The following is a 15,449-nucleotide window of genomic DNA, read 5'->3' as shown; positions in this document are numbered from 1 at the left end:
CCTTTGGCCCACAAAGTTGTGCCGAACATGTCCCTGCCTTAGAAATTACCAGACTTCCCCATAGCCCTCTATTTTTCTAAGCTCCATGTACCTTTCTAAAAGTCTCTTAAAAGACCCTATCATATCCACCTCCACCACCATTGCTGGTAGCCCATTCCACACACCCTCTGATTAAAAAACTTACCCCTGACATCTCCTCTGTACCTACTCCCCAGCACCTTAAACCCGAGTCCTCTTGTGGCAACCATTTCAGCCCTGGGAAAAAGCCTCTGACTATCCACACGATCAATGTCCTTGATGATGGATGTTGTGTTCTTGTAACAGTGCTCATTGGAGATGAACTCTATGGTGGGGAGGCCTCTTCCTATGATGCCAGTATATCAGTAGGCAGAAGGGTCTGTTTCTGTGCTGGATTTCTCTATGACTCTGACTCTACTGGAATTTCTGATAGCCACTTGGAGCCCAGCAAGCTATGGTCTTATATTATATTTATTGAACTATGGCCATTAAACAATAGTGTTTGCGGTGTCATGGAATTGATATACTGTATAATGAAATAAAGCTCTCTTTACCATACTTAGCCAATTGGTTAAATGCCACATTTAAATTTATTTCCACGTTTTGTCGATAATCCAATCTGAAATCTGTGGCATACAGAAACAGAGATCTCCAGAGTAACGTAAGAGCCCTAGCATACCTTTGTAATTCACCCGAGAATCAGAATCAGGTTTAATACCGCTGGCATATGGTATGTCATGAAATGTGTTGTTTTGCAGCAACAATACAGTGCAATACATAATAATAAAAACTATAAATAACAATTAAAATTAGGTATTAAAAATAATTAACTAAGTCGTGCAAAAAGAGGGGGAAATATTGAAGAAGTGTTCATGGGTTCATTGCCCATGCAGAAATCTGATGGTGGAGGGGAAGAAGCTGTTCCTGAAATGGCTAACATGCAGTATTATGTTAGATAGCTAACCTTACATTTCAATGCAGATCCTTCCCTAAGGATGCCTCCATTCTTGGAGACAGTAGTACCCATAGTGAGCCTAATCCCTTCAGCTATCTCCATAATAAATAATCTTACTCAGCTTCCTGTTCGTCTTTCAACCACAATTGTTTTACTGCAGGGCAGTGATACTGTAGAAGGTACTGAATGCTCCCTGTTGTGGCATGCTAGCAGTTGTTACAGTCACAAGACCACTGTTGTAACAGAGTAAGGATGAGAAAGCTGTTGCTCTGCAGCAGCAGTACAATGCAAAGACATGAAAGTCTACAACTTACAAAGATAAATAGAGCATAAACAAAGGAATAACAAAGTAGTATTCATGAGCTGCTCAGAAAATAAGGTTAGTTCCTTTCTGAACAGCCTGTGACACTGTTTCTGAATGACCACAAAGACATTTTTATAGACTTGTCTGCAGCATTAGATGCTAATGGAAGACCTGATGGCAGTTTATAAAATCATGAGAGGTCCAGATAGACGGATGTGAATCATGTGTAGGCAGCTGAGATTTAATTTAATTTGACATCATGTTCACCATGGACATTATAGACCAAATGTCTGTTCCTAGGCTGTACTGTTTAATGTTCCACATAAGGCAGCCACAAAGCAAATGAGTACAAAGCTGCATAGAGGTGAGGCAAATTAGAGGTGATAGAGATGAACTCTGTGTGAATAACACCCTAGTGATTGACAGCTTGATAAAACTCTATACTGAGCGGTTCCACGCCACTGACAGAAACAAAGTGAATAGGGAAGCAGAGACCACACCATGTAGCACTGATGCACATAATTTCAGAAGGCAGAAATCAACAACAGATCAATCTGTGATCTGACTTCCAGTCCCCTGAGGTTTGAAATCTGAGGCAGACAGCAAAGTCAAAGTGGATTTTTTTATATTCACGTTTCAATTTTACTGCAATGTACCTTGAATTTCTTTGATTATTTAACAAACATTACAAATTAGACCCAAGAACTCCTACTTATGTTGAAGAAGAAAATATGGTTTGTGCAACCAGGACATCATTTCATGCAAGACTGAACCTGAAACAATTACAAAAGCAGTTAGGTGAACCACATCTGGAAATGAACAGACAGAGTTTTCATCAGAAATGTCCTATAGTACAGGTTTAATTATTTTAGTGCATTAAACCAGGTACATAGGGATCCAACTTCTAGACCTATGCCTCTTCTGTAAAAGACAGAACCTTGCATACTTTTTCATTTACTTTACCAACTTGTATATATGAAAATATAATCCCAAATATAGACACAAGAGATTCTGCGGATGAAAGAAATCTTCAACACACACAAAATTTTGGAGGTTCTGGAGGGAATGAGCAGGTTGGGATGCATCTACAGAGGGGGAAAAATAGTCAACGTTTTGGGCTCAGACTTTCTAAGTACATTGTTTTTAGAATTCAGCCTCCTTCTCCATAATATTCACATTCTTCTGTTAAATGTCCATTACATCTACAATTCCATCCATTGGCTTCTTCCTCCTGAAGTTCATTAACTACATTTCCAAGCTTTTTAGTCACATTACCTGGCCATTATGCCTTGTAAAGCAAAGATCAAAGAGAAAATCAGTGAACCTAAGATGGACTGACCTTCTGGAAAACACAACTATACACCTTCTTCTAGCCCACAAAAGATGGTTAGAACTATTCCCTGCTTCTAATTGTTGCTCAAATTTTTACTTCCTCAATCAAGTGTTTCTGTCAGTATGCCTCAAACCTCACTGTCCGATTTCCCACACCACCATCCTTTTTTCATCATATCATCTCTCTCATCTTCCACTCTATTAAAACCTTCCTTTTTTCCCTCTTCCCCTGTATTTGTTAAAATGTTTTTTTAAGTTTCTGTTCCCAGTTCTAATGAAGGTTCTACAGCTTGAAATTGTTCTTCTTTCCTATGATGCTCTCAAACCTGCCAATCATTTCAAATATTTTCTGTTTTATATTGTGTGCAATTATTCTGGATCAGTTAGCCTCGACTCTTTCAAAGACATTGGCTCTCTTTCAAACAACATTCTCTGAAAGAGAACAATAAAAAAATTCTTCATCATTCATCTCAAGTTTTGTCTTCTATCAGTAGCAATAACCTGTCCGTCTCATTGTTGAATAGTTTGCCTTCTCTTTAACCATTTTTATATGCTTCTTATTGTCTTGGTAAAATAGACAACATTATCAAAGACCTCACCTACCCCAGATACACTCTCTCCTCCTTTTTCCAATCTGGCAGAAGATACAAAAGCCTGAAAGGACATAAAATCAAGTTCAAGAACAGATTCTATCCTATGGTTATAAGAACATTGAAGGGCCCTCTGGTAGAATAAGATGGACTCTTGCCCTTGCGATCTATCTTGTTATGGCATTGCATCTTGTCTGCCTGTACTGCATTTTTTTCTGTATCTGTAACACTTTATTCTCAATGTACTAGTGTGACTAGATGAATTGTATGAATGGCATGCAAAACAAAGTTTTTCTCTGTTATTTTATAATATTACAATAACAATGCAATTTGTAAGTCCTTGTCTTCCTTCAGTAGCAATACCCAAGCTATTTCATTGCTCAATATTTCGCCAACCAGATTTACTACAGCAATGATGCTGACTATCACCAACATATCTTTCCAAGATGAAATCCTGCTACCCTTAGGGGGGCAGGCTTACACCTAACTCCAGATCTGAATTGGGTAAGACTCAGGGATGATGAAACTCTGTGAAATGTTTCAGTAAAAGAGTCGTAGAATGTTTAGTACAATTTGGACACTTTGGCTCGAAATATTGTGCCGACCAATATAAACTTGTTTCATGACCAATCTAACATTTCTCTCCTACACAGTCCATAACCTTCCATTTTTCTTGCATTGATGTGCCTACCTAAGAGTCTTTTAAATGTCCCTAATGTATCACCCTCAAATACCAATGTAGCAGCGTTTTCCAGTCACCCATTCTCTAAGAAAAACTGCCTTGGACATTTCCCTTAAACTTTTTACTGCTTACCATAATTGGATGTCTATTGGCCATTGCCATCCTGGGAAAAAGGTGCTGTCCACTCTATGTCCTTTATAGTGTTATATACTGTACTTCTATCAAGTCACCTCTCATTCTCTGTTACTCCAAAGAGAGAAGTCCTTACTCACCCAATGTTTCCTCAACAAACATCTTGGCTAATCCAGGCAGCAACCTGGTAAATCTCCTCTGCACAATCTCCAAAACATTTACATCCTTGCTATAATGAGGCAACCAGAAATGAACTCAATAAATGGAGTCTGACAATAGTTTTATAGAGCAGCAGCATTACCCGCAGCTCATGAACTGAATTCGCTGACTTATGACGGCCAGCATCCCACATGACTTCTTAACAATGCTATCAACTTGCAAGACAACTTAGAAGTATCAATGGACTTAGAGCCCAGGATCCCTCTCTTCCTCCGCACTGCTAAGAAACATGTCACTAACTCTCTACTCTGCCTTCATATTCAATCTTCTAAAGTGTGTCACCACACTTTTTTTGGGTTGAATTCCACCTACCACTTTTCTGCCCAACTGGCATCTTTTCTCTATTCTGTTGTAACCTATGACAACTTTTTACAATGCCTATGTATCATCTGCAAACTTTCTAATCCATTCCTCCACTCTTTCATCCTGGCCATTTATGAAAATCATAGACAGCAGGGGGTCCCAGACAGATAATTGCTGAACACCATTAGTGACTGTTAGGCAGAATACGGTCTATCTACTTCCATCCTCTGCTTTCTGTGGGCAAGCCAATTCCAAATCAATGCTGCCAGGTTTCCATGGATCCCAAGCCTTATGGCATTTTGAAAGAACCTTACCAAGTGGCTTACTAAAATCCACCACATATGCCACTCTACCATCATCGATTTGTTTTGCCAGCTCCTCAACAAAACTCTATTAGGCTCATGAGGATTGACCTGTCTCTCACAAAGGCATGCTGGCTATTCCTGACTATGCTTTGCCAAATGTTCATAAATCCTGTTCCAAAGAATTCTCTCCAATAGTTTTCCCACCTCTAATGTAAGACTCACTGGTTTATAATTCCTGGTAAAATCCTGTTACTTTTCTTGAACAACAAAACAACTTTTGCCATCCTCTTGTCTTCTGGTACCACTCTAGTGATTGCAAAGTCCAAATTTAAACCCCCAACAACTTCTTCCCTCAATTTCTGTATTAACACTGAGCTTATTCTGTCTGGCTCTGGGATTTATATATCTTAATATTTTTCAGAAGCTTCAACATGCTTTCTTAACCTCAACATGCTCCTGCAGTTACCTTGTTCTGCATTGATCTCACATTCATCAAAGTCCCTCTCCCTGGTGAACACTAAAGTATTCATAAAGGACTGTGCAGAACACCTTGGGGGTTTTCCTTACTCTCCTACTTGTCAATGCCTTCTCATGTTGCCTTCTAGATTTCCTAAGTCTTTTATTATGCTCTTTCCTTGGTACCTATAATTCTCAAGAGCCCAGTCTGATTTTTCATTCCCAAGCTTCCATGCTTCCTTCTTCCTCTTTTGTCCTCTCAACAACATGTTCCATCTTCTGTCAATCATGGGACCTTTACCCTAGAATCCTTTTCCTGTCTCAGTGAGACAACCTATCCAGAACCCCATGTAAGTTCTCCTGAAACAATCTTTGCATTTCTGCTCTGCATTTCCCTGGGAACATGTTTCCAATTTACACTCACTGGTTCCTGCCTCATGCCATCACAGTTAGCCCTCCCTCAATTAAATACTTTCCCATAACATCGGCTACATTCATTTTCTACAGCTATGCCAAAGATCAGGGAGTTATAGTCCCTATCTGTGAAATATATCACATCAAGAGGTATATTACTTGACCAGTTCATTGTCCAGTACTAGACCCAGAACATCTTCTCTTCTAGTCCATATGTTTTGTCAAGTATCCTTCCTGGAGATACCTAACAAATTCTGACCCATCTACCCTTTTTTGCAATAAGAAGGTAGTAGGAATAGTAGGAAGTCAAAATCAGCCATGATAACAACACTGCTACTTTTTGCATCTTTCCAAAATCTACCTCCTGATCTGTTCCTCAGTCTCCTGATGGCATTTGGGTGGTCTAAGAGAGTAATTGCTCCCTTCCTTTTTCTGAATTCAACCTACATTGACTCAGCAGGTGATTTTTTTCTGCAGCAGAATACTATCCCTCAGTGACAATACCACTCCACTCTTGCCTTTTACCTTCCTCCCTATCCCTTTTGAAACATCCAGACCCTAGAACATCAAGCATCTTGTCCTGCATTGGCACCAGTCAATGTAAATGCCACAGCTGCATAAATCATCTTTGTTCTTATTAAAATATTGCCCTTGTTCATAGATATTTTAGTGTAATTGTCCATGTCCAACAATGGACTAGATTAAAAATTTCAATGGCATCACAGCCAGCCTAAAAGCACTGACTGGGCAGAAAAGTCATAGCAGCTCCATTTGCTGTTTTTAAACTGATTATCCATGCAGTGTTACACTTTATTTTGGATTCTTTGATCTTGGCTAAACACTATAAATGAAGAACTTTTCTAAGGTTTTGTGGAGGTGCAAATATTTAAATTCCACTCTGCTGATTTTGCCCACTATCAGTAGTGCATTGGGAACATTAAAGCTAGCTGAGTAAAGATACTTACCCTGAAGTGGTTAGTATTTTCTATATGAACCCTAATGATGCAAAACAAAGGGAGGGTAGGAACAGTGGTAAGAAATTTATACTTGATTTTAACTACCAGACATGCAATGCACCTCAGAATTAAATTCCTTAACAGCCAGTAAAATATACTCATGGGGAATCATGGAAAATAGTCTGTAAAGCAGGTGCCTACAATCAGCGAAGTGTAAATAACCACATAATCCAATGTGTGAACATCTAGAAGAGACTGTAGAGGCTGGAAAACTGAAGTACAAACCAAAATCTTGGAAACAATGAACATGTCAGGTAGCATCTGTGGAATGAGAAACAAGGTTAACATTTTGAATGAAAGGGCCGTTGAAAGCCAATCGTACGCAGAAACTTCTTTTCAGAGATGTCGGTGAATCTCTGGAATTTTCCACATCTCTCAGAGGTGGTTGTTAAGAATTTCAGGGCACTTGGGCAATGGAGGAATTCACCCAATGACCTAAATTTATGTTGAAATTAATATCATAAACTGGAGTTAAAATCAGAAAATACCAGAAGCAGTCAACAGTCAGATAACATCTATAGAAAGAGGAACATAGTTAACGTTTGAAGTCAGAGATGCTTCACTTTGCCTCTCTTGCATTTTTTCAACCCCAGTGGTTAACAGATGTTAATGTTTTAAGTTAGTAACCCTTCAGTCTGCCTGTCTTGTAGTACTTGCCCTCATAGTTTTGAAAGACACAAAAATACAGTGGTTTAAAAGGAAATCGGAATTGGAATTGGTTTATTATTGTCACGTGTACCCAGATGGAGTGAAATATTTGTCTTACATACAGGTCACACAGATCAAATCATTACATAGGGCATGGCAAAGAATGATTATAATAGCAGTGAATCGATCTGCAGGGAGCAGCTTGCAATGAGTCTCTATTTTGTATCGGTCTTCTTTTTAGTTTCAATATGCTCAATATGCATCGCCAATCTGTTATTTGGAGCAGATATAGTCCAGCTGCACTCTCCAGCCAGACCCATCAGTATGATCATGGCTGACCTGTGTTGGCCTCATTTCCTCTTCTTTGCTAGTCCCTACAGCCTCTTACTTCCCTGATGTCAACCATCAATATATGCCATCACAAACGACAGCTCAATCTAAGTAAAAATAGAACTTGCTTTGAGTTATTAAATGATTCATAGACACTGCTAATTTAAAATTCTAATTACCTCTAAAAAGACAATGAATTTTAATGTCCCAGTGATCAAATATAAACCAAATTTATGTGACATCATATTTTACCCAATCTCAGTTACAAGACTGACAGCAGTTTGCCTGTATTACGTTCATGCACTATCACTGGACTGAAAACTCGTAAGGGACAGATTGAGATGTGCAATGTAACTGAATGATAATATGAGAGACAGTTATGAAGCAAGGAAGTGGAATTAAATGGCTAGTGAAAATGGCTACCCATCAGAAAAACACATTTATGTATTGACCGTGAGAAAGAAGGTCAAAATATAAAGAAGTTGTCTTGCACAATAATCGCACATTGAGTAAAAGGTTGTGATTTTTTTAATGACTATGTTTGACCAAGAGCAAACTCTTCATTATAAAATGCTCAAAACTGAAAGTTCCCAGATGATCTATTTGATGTAATTATGGTTATACAAGAAATAAAAATAAAACACAGATCTGTCAGATCTATTCATTTGCAATGGTTCCAAAGTAAATGGTGCTTCTTTTGTAACCTGCATTCTATCATTACTGATTACTGATTTTCAGATTACTGGAAAAGTCCACAGTAATCAAATCGGTCCAGTTCTATAAGCAAATTAGATGAAAATTATTAAGAGACTGCTGTTATAAATGTATGTGCCCTGAAACAAGAATTATTGCTATCTCTCCTACAGGGATTTAAAGCAACACTTGAAAAGCATGAAGCAATTCTGTTTTACTGATCACATGAAATATCAAGGTAGATTGAAATGTGTTCTTTTAAAAAGAAACAAAAGTACCTGAATAAATATAATGAGAAAACTGGATTTTATATCAAGCAGTCATGATAAGCTTGTCACACTGTAGCCCAGTGATTTAATTATTCTGAGAGAACCCATGAAACTGTCTAAATGCAGCCTAAATCCATTCCAAACAGAGACCAGAAGCATTATATTTTCACCAAGAAACAACAACAATAAGACAGGGCAGAGTATCTTCACTGTACTATCTCTTGTATATGTAATCAATAAAAAGGCCTGATGACATGTATTAAACATTGTGCAATGATAAAATAAAATTTAATACATTTATTATTCTATTTCTAATTTATGAAATAATGAGATGGGCTAGAGAGAGGAGGTGGAAGAGCTCGAGGTCTATGGCAGGCTCTTCTTCAATGCCAACACGACAAAGGAGATGGATCTCAACTTCAAGAGAACTCACACCCCTCTTTGCTTTGGTGGCATAGCAGAGAAAACTTCGAGTACACCTCACTCAACCATACCTGGGAGTGTACCATACCTCGTACAACATCTCATGGTCCTAGAACACATCCTACACAATTCTGAAAGCTCAATAACACCTCTGTTTTCCAAGGAGGCTGAAGAGAGCTCATCTATGCACGTCTATACTCATGTCCTTTTGTAGATGGATAGTAGAGAGCATCCTAACATGTTGCATCTCCGCATGGTATGGAAACTGTGGAGGATAGGAGGTTCTACAACAGTAAGTCAAAACTGCCCAATGCATCTCTGGCATCAGTCTATCTGCCACCAAGGACATATACACAGAAAGGTGCCAAACAAAAGGGCAAATAAGATCATGAAGGATCCCACCCACCCTCCTTATAGACTGTCTGACCTACTCTCATCAGGGTGGAGTGTCTAGGGCATGCAAACAAGGATTACCAAAATCAAAAACAGTTACTTTCCCCAGGTAGTAAGGTTGATGAATACCTTCTCCGACTAACCCACCCCTCCACACCCCTCACCACCACTACCTTATCATTTCCTATTTGAGTCACCTCATGTACAGCCAATCCTGTGCCTAACATCACTTTATGGGCATACAATAGACAATAGACAGTAGGTGCAGGAGTAGGCCATTTGGCCCTTCTAGCCAGCACTGCCATTCACTGTGATCATGGCTGATCATACACAATCAGTACCCCGTTCCTGCCCTCTCCCCATATCCCTTGACCCTGTTATCTGTAAGAGCTCTATCTAACTCTCTCTTGAATGCATCCAGAGACTTGGCTTCCACTGCCTTCTGGGGCAGAGCATTCCACATATCCACCTCTCTCTGGGTGAAAAAGTTTTTCCGCATCTCTGTTCTAAATGGCCTACCCCTTATTCCTAAACTGTGGCCTCTAGTTGTGGACTCACCCATCAGAGGGAACATGCCTCCTGCCTCCAGCGTGTCCAATCCCTTAATAATCTTATATGTTTCAATCAGATCCCCTCTCATCCTTCTAAATTCCAGTGTACACAAGCCCAGTCGCTCCAATCTTTCAATTTATGACTGTCCTGCCATTCCGGGAATTAACCTTGTGAACCTACGCTGCACTCCCTGAATAGCAAGAATGCCCTTCTTCAAATTTGGAGACCAAAGTTGCACACAATACTCCAGGTGGGGTCTCACCAGGGTCCTGTACAGCTGCAGAAGGACCTCTTTACTCCTATACTCAATTCCTCTTGTTATAAAGGCCAGCATGCCATTAGCCTTCTTCACTGCCTGCTGTACCTGCATGCTTGCTTTCATTGACTGATGTACAAGAACACTTAGTTCTCGTTGTACTTCCCCTTTTTCTAATTTGACTCCATTTAGATCGTAATCTGCCTTCCTGTTCTTGCCACCAAAGTGGATAATCTCACATTTATCCACATTAAACTGCATCTGCCATACATTTGCCCACTCACCCAACCTGTCCAAGTCACCCTGCATTCTCATAACATCCTCCTGACATTTCACACTGCCACCCAGCTTTGTGTCATCGGCAAATTTGGTAATGTTACTTTTAATCCCTTCATCTAAATCACTAATGTATATTGTAAACAGCTGCGGTCCCAGCACCAACCCTTGCAGTACCCCACTGGTCACAGCCCACTATTCCGAAAGGGACCCGTTAATCACTACTCTTTGCTTCCTGTCAGCCAGACAATTTTCAATCCATGTCAGTACTCTGCCCCCAATACCATGTGCCCTAATTTTGCCCACTAATCTCCTATGTGGGACTTTTTCAAAAGCTTTCTGTAAGTCCAGGTACACTACATCCACTGGCTCTCCCTTGTCCATTTTCATAGTTACATCCTCAAAAAACTCCAGATTTGTCAAGCATAATTTTCCCTTCATAAATCCATGCTGACTCAGACTGTTCCTTCTACTGCTATCCAAATGTGTCATAATTTCCTCTTTATAATTGTTTCCAGCATCTTTCCCACCACTGACATCAGGCTAACCAGTCTATAATTCCGTGTTTTCTCTCTTCCTCCTTTTTTGAAAAGTGGGACAACATTAGCCACCCTCCAATCAGCAGGAACTGTTCCTGAATCTATAGAACATTGGAAAATGATTACCAATGTGTCCACGATTTCTAAAGCCACCTCTTTAAGTACCCTGGGATGCAGACTATCAGGTCCCAGGGACTTATCAGCCTTCAGACTCAACAGTCTATCCAACACCGTTTCTTGCCTAATATAAATTTCCTTCAGTTCATCCTTTACCCTAGTTCCTTTGGCCCCTATTACATCTGGGAGATTGTTTGTGTCTTTCCTAGTGAAGACAGATCCAAAGTACCTGTTCAACTCATCTGCCATTTTCTTGTTCCCCTTAATAAATTCACCCGTTTCTGTCTTCAATGGCCCAATTTTGGTCTTAACTATATTTTTGCTATTCACATACCTAAAGAAGCTTTTACTATCCTCCTTTATATTCTTGGCTAGTTTATCTTCGTACCCCATTTTTTTGATGTATTGCCCTTTTTGTTATCTTCTTTTGCTCTTTAAAAGTTTCCCAGTCCTCCGGTTTCCCACTCATCTTTGCTATTTTATACTTCTTCTCTTTTATTTTTATACTACCCTTTACTTCCCTCGTCAGCCATGGCTCCCTCTTACCCCCCTTAGGATCTTTCTTCCTCTTTGGAATGAACCGATCCTGCACCTTCTGTATTATTCCCAGAAATACCTGCCATTGTTGTTCCACTGTCTTCCAATACAATTAATCAATGTATATAAGCTATCTGTATTTCTATTTATTGTGTTTTATTTATTATTGTGTTCTTTATCTTATCATGTTTTTTGTGCTGCACCAGATCTGCAGTAACAATTATTTTGTTCTCTTTTGCACTCGTGTGCTGGAAATGATATTCAACAAGCTTGAATCTTGCATCTTGAAATAAAACTGACTCCAAAACAGAGAAATTAAAGACCAGTAGAATTATTTTTTAATTGACTTTAGGATAATTTATTTTGTGAAAACAGTGATTCTGAAGCTATCTAGTTAAATCACCACCCAATATTACAACACTGCAATCATTTTGTACTTTTCAGAATTGAGCGTAACTGGTTTGAATTTCTTTTTACATATAAGCACACTAACTAATCCTGGGAGATTGCACAGAAATGTTAAGAGCAGGTTGACCTAATTTTTGCAGCCTGCCTGAGCTTTTTAACCATCAGCCAACAACAGCATTGAACTCAGCATTTACTAAAGGATAATAATTGGGTTTGTTAATAATGAATTGTCATTAGTACCTCAGTGGTGGTGTTGCTAAAAATCATTAAATGACTCATCTGTATGTGGCATGAGAACTGTCATCCGTTATGTGTTAAAATGCCTAGTTATTCAGTGCTTGTAAGGACTAGCTACTACTTTGAAAGAACAATTTGAGATTATAACTTATGAATTCCCTTATCCCAGATGTAACTGCCATTAACTTGTTGGATCACAACGAGACTTGTGAGACTCCACACTTCATCCTCAAAATGACAAAAGGATGCAAATCACTCAGGCCTGCCCCACTATGCTGGCCTCAACACTTCTTCTGTACCAGTTTCCCATCATACAATTCCTCAATCTTCCATATATTTATCAATCACTGCTTTAAGTATAAACATGAGGAATTTTGCAGATGCTGAAAATCCAAAGCAATGTACACAAAGTCCTGAAGGAACTCAACGTCAGGCAGCACCTATGGACATGAATAAACAGTCGACATTTCTGACCAAGAACTCCTTCAAGACTTTAAATAGTTCGGATGGTCTGGCCTTCACCACTCTTGGGGACAGAGAATTCCAAGGATTTTCCATTCTGTGAAAGATTAAATTTTTATGTACTTCAGTATTAAATGAAGTATTTATTTTATTGCTATATCCCCCTATTTGTGGCTCCTTTACTGGTGAAAATATCTCAACTTCTATCTCGTCAAGCCTCCTTATGTTCTTATGTTTCAATAAAGTCACTCCTCATTCTTCTAAAGCCCAAGGAATATAGGTCCAAATTCTCTAGCCTCTCTTAGTAACACAAATCATCTCCAGGAGTGAGCCTGAATTTGTCTGCATTGCATATTTTAACAAAGTCATAACTGGAATTAAAGGAAAAGAATGAATCACTATCCTGAGCTCACAAAACTGATGTATTCCTATATAGTGAGTGGTAAGTTAAATTTTGTAACTTGAGTCTGATTGAAACGTGTTGTGAATATTTTCATACAGCGTATTTTTAAGAGCAGTGGGTGGCATACTATTTGTTATAACAAGAAATTGATTTGTAAATTGGATGCATATATCCTCAAAGCATCAATGTTTTTTAAGTGAAAATTAGTCAATTGAATGTTTATAAGCCTGATTGTTCATACATTAACCTGCAGTTCCTTTATTATTTCTCCTGTGATCAAGGTGAAAAAAATTATACAAAATGAAAGTTAGCACATCTTTTCCAATAATGATTACCATAAATCTACCATAGGATTTGATCCTTTCAAACAGTCCAGAAAACTCTATATTAAAGTCAATAGAACCAGCTCTTGTCAATAAAGTATAATGTACTACTACCACTATATGGAGCATGCCCTGTATCGACCTGGGATAAATTTTTGGGGTCCAGGATTGACTTTCATAAATTAATCCTTCAGGTCAGAGTCTACATTGTGCCCTGAAGATGATGTGCTGCTAATTCACTAAAAGAACATTATATTTTTTGGAAATTGGCAACCCTTACCTTCCTCTACACATAACACCTCCCTCACTCTCAGGCATTGTAGGAAATAGTTGCCCCCAACAATATAATTTGCCCTGTCGATTAATTCATTTAATTTTAATGTTCCTCAAAAGCTACCACATTACAGAAAGTTTCCCCAAAGTTACAGTATCTGTACAGTTTCGGTACAATATTTTGGGTTGCATTTAAATAACAAAGTCATAGACACTGTATCTATAGCTGTGATACTTCCTACAATTTATCCTTAGTACCAGATGAAGACAGCACAACTTCATGGTCAGGAGCGGCTTGCAGGTCTCTTCTATTTGTACTTTGTTATTTTGATCTTTGTTATTTTAATAATGGATCTCCATCTGTGAACTTCTGGGTGAGATCCAAGATTTACCTTTGATTTGAAAGTTCACCCATGGAACTTTAATTGTACTCTTTCACCACAGGCCTTTTGAGGACACTTCCAATCTAAGCACACTTCAGTGATTTTTTTAATTAATTAATGCATCCCTGGAATTAGATCGCACAATTAGCAAAGTTCTGCCTCACACCTTCGATGATCCAGGTTTTGGAGCTGTCTGTCCACAGTTTGCACGCTCCCCTTATGATTACAATTTTCTCTGAGTACACTGATTTCCTCAGACAGCCCAAAACATAATGGCTGGTAGGTTAATTGGTGCAGTGGAGAATAGTGAAATGGCTCTGGAGCTCTGCAGTGAACAGGGTCTTGTTACAGAGAGATTACGGAGCACTCTACAAGGTTGGTGTCAGTCAAGGATAGCTGGAACCACTTCAAAGCGACCTAAACCACAAGTTACAAGCTGATATGAACTATAGCAAACCAATGCCAGGTTGACAGCTGAGAAAATGTCCTATAAAACTCCAGAATGGAAGCTTGCAATTGTGTATTGAAGAGGAAGGGAGATCTGCATACATCTCATGTAGCACAGTGGGCACTGAAGGTTAATGACTCACATAGCAGATAGGTACTGAAGCTTGACACAACAAATGGCTAACCCCACTGTGCATATGCAAGGCATGAGGAGTAGAGATAAAGATGGATAAGAAAGAATAATGGAAAGAATATTGAAGAGAATAATTGAAAATAGTTAGCACATCGCTTCCCACTGACAGCTGTCAGATCAAGGTTCAATTCATTCTGCTGCCTGTAAATTGTTTGTACATTTTCTCCATGACCAGGTGGGTTTCCTTGCACTTTCCAAAGTTGTACGGTTATGGCTAGTAAGTTGTGGACAGATTATGGTGGCACTGGAAGTGTGGTGTAACTTCACAACTTGACTCCATTTGATGTAGGACAATGGATTTTACTGCATGTCTCAATGAATAAGTGACAAGTAAAGTTAATCACAAAAAAGAGAAAATCTGCAGATGCTGTAAATCCAAGCAACACACACAAAATGCTACAGGAACTCAGTGGGTCAGGCAGCATCTATGGAAAAATGTGCAGTGGACGTTTCAGGCTGAAGCCCTTACGCAAGACGCAGGATTGAATTCTGCTGAAGAGTTTTGGCCCAAAACGTTGACTGTACTTTTTCCAAGCTAATATTTATCTTTATATAATTTTG

The 15,449-nt window shown here is 39.0% G+C and overlaps 1 protein-coding gene across 1 annotated transcript in view; it reads right to left on the bottom strand.

The window, feature by feature from the left end:
- The window catches only part of LOC132377906 (metabotropic glutamate receptor 7-like), a 781,248-nt gene that overhangs the window by 239,843 nt on the left and 525,956 nt on the right, over positions 1–15,449 (bottom strand). The window lies entirely within an intron of this gene.

This window comes from Hypanus sabinus, chromosome 19 (assembly GCF_030144855.1).
Source record: "Hypanus sabinus isolate sHypSab1 chromosome 19, sHypSab1.hap1, whole genome shotgun sequence".
NCBI classification, from domain to species: domain Eukaryota; kingdom Metazoa; phylum Chordata; class Chondrichthyes; order Myliobatiformes; family Dasyatidae; genus Hypanus; species Hypanus sabinus.
The sequence above is the reverse complement of the archived record's forward strand: the minus strand, read 5'-3'. Positions and strand labels throughout refer to the sequence as shown.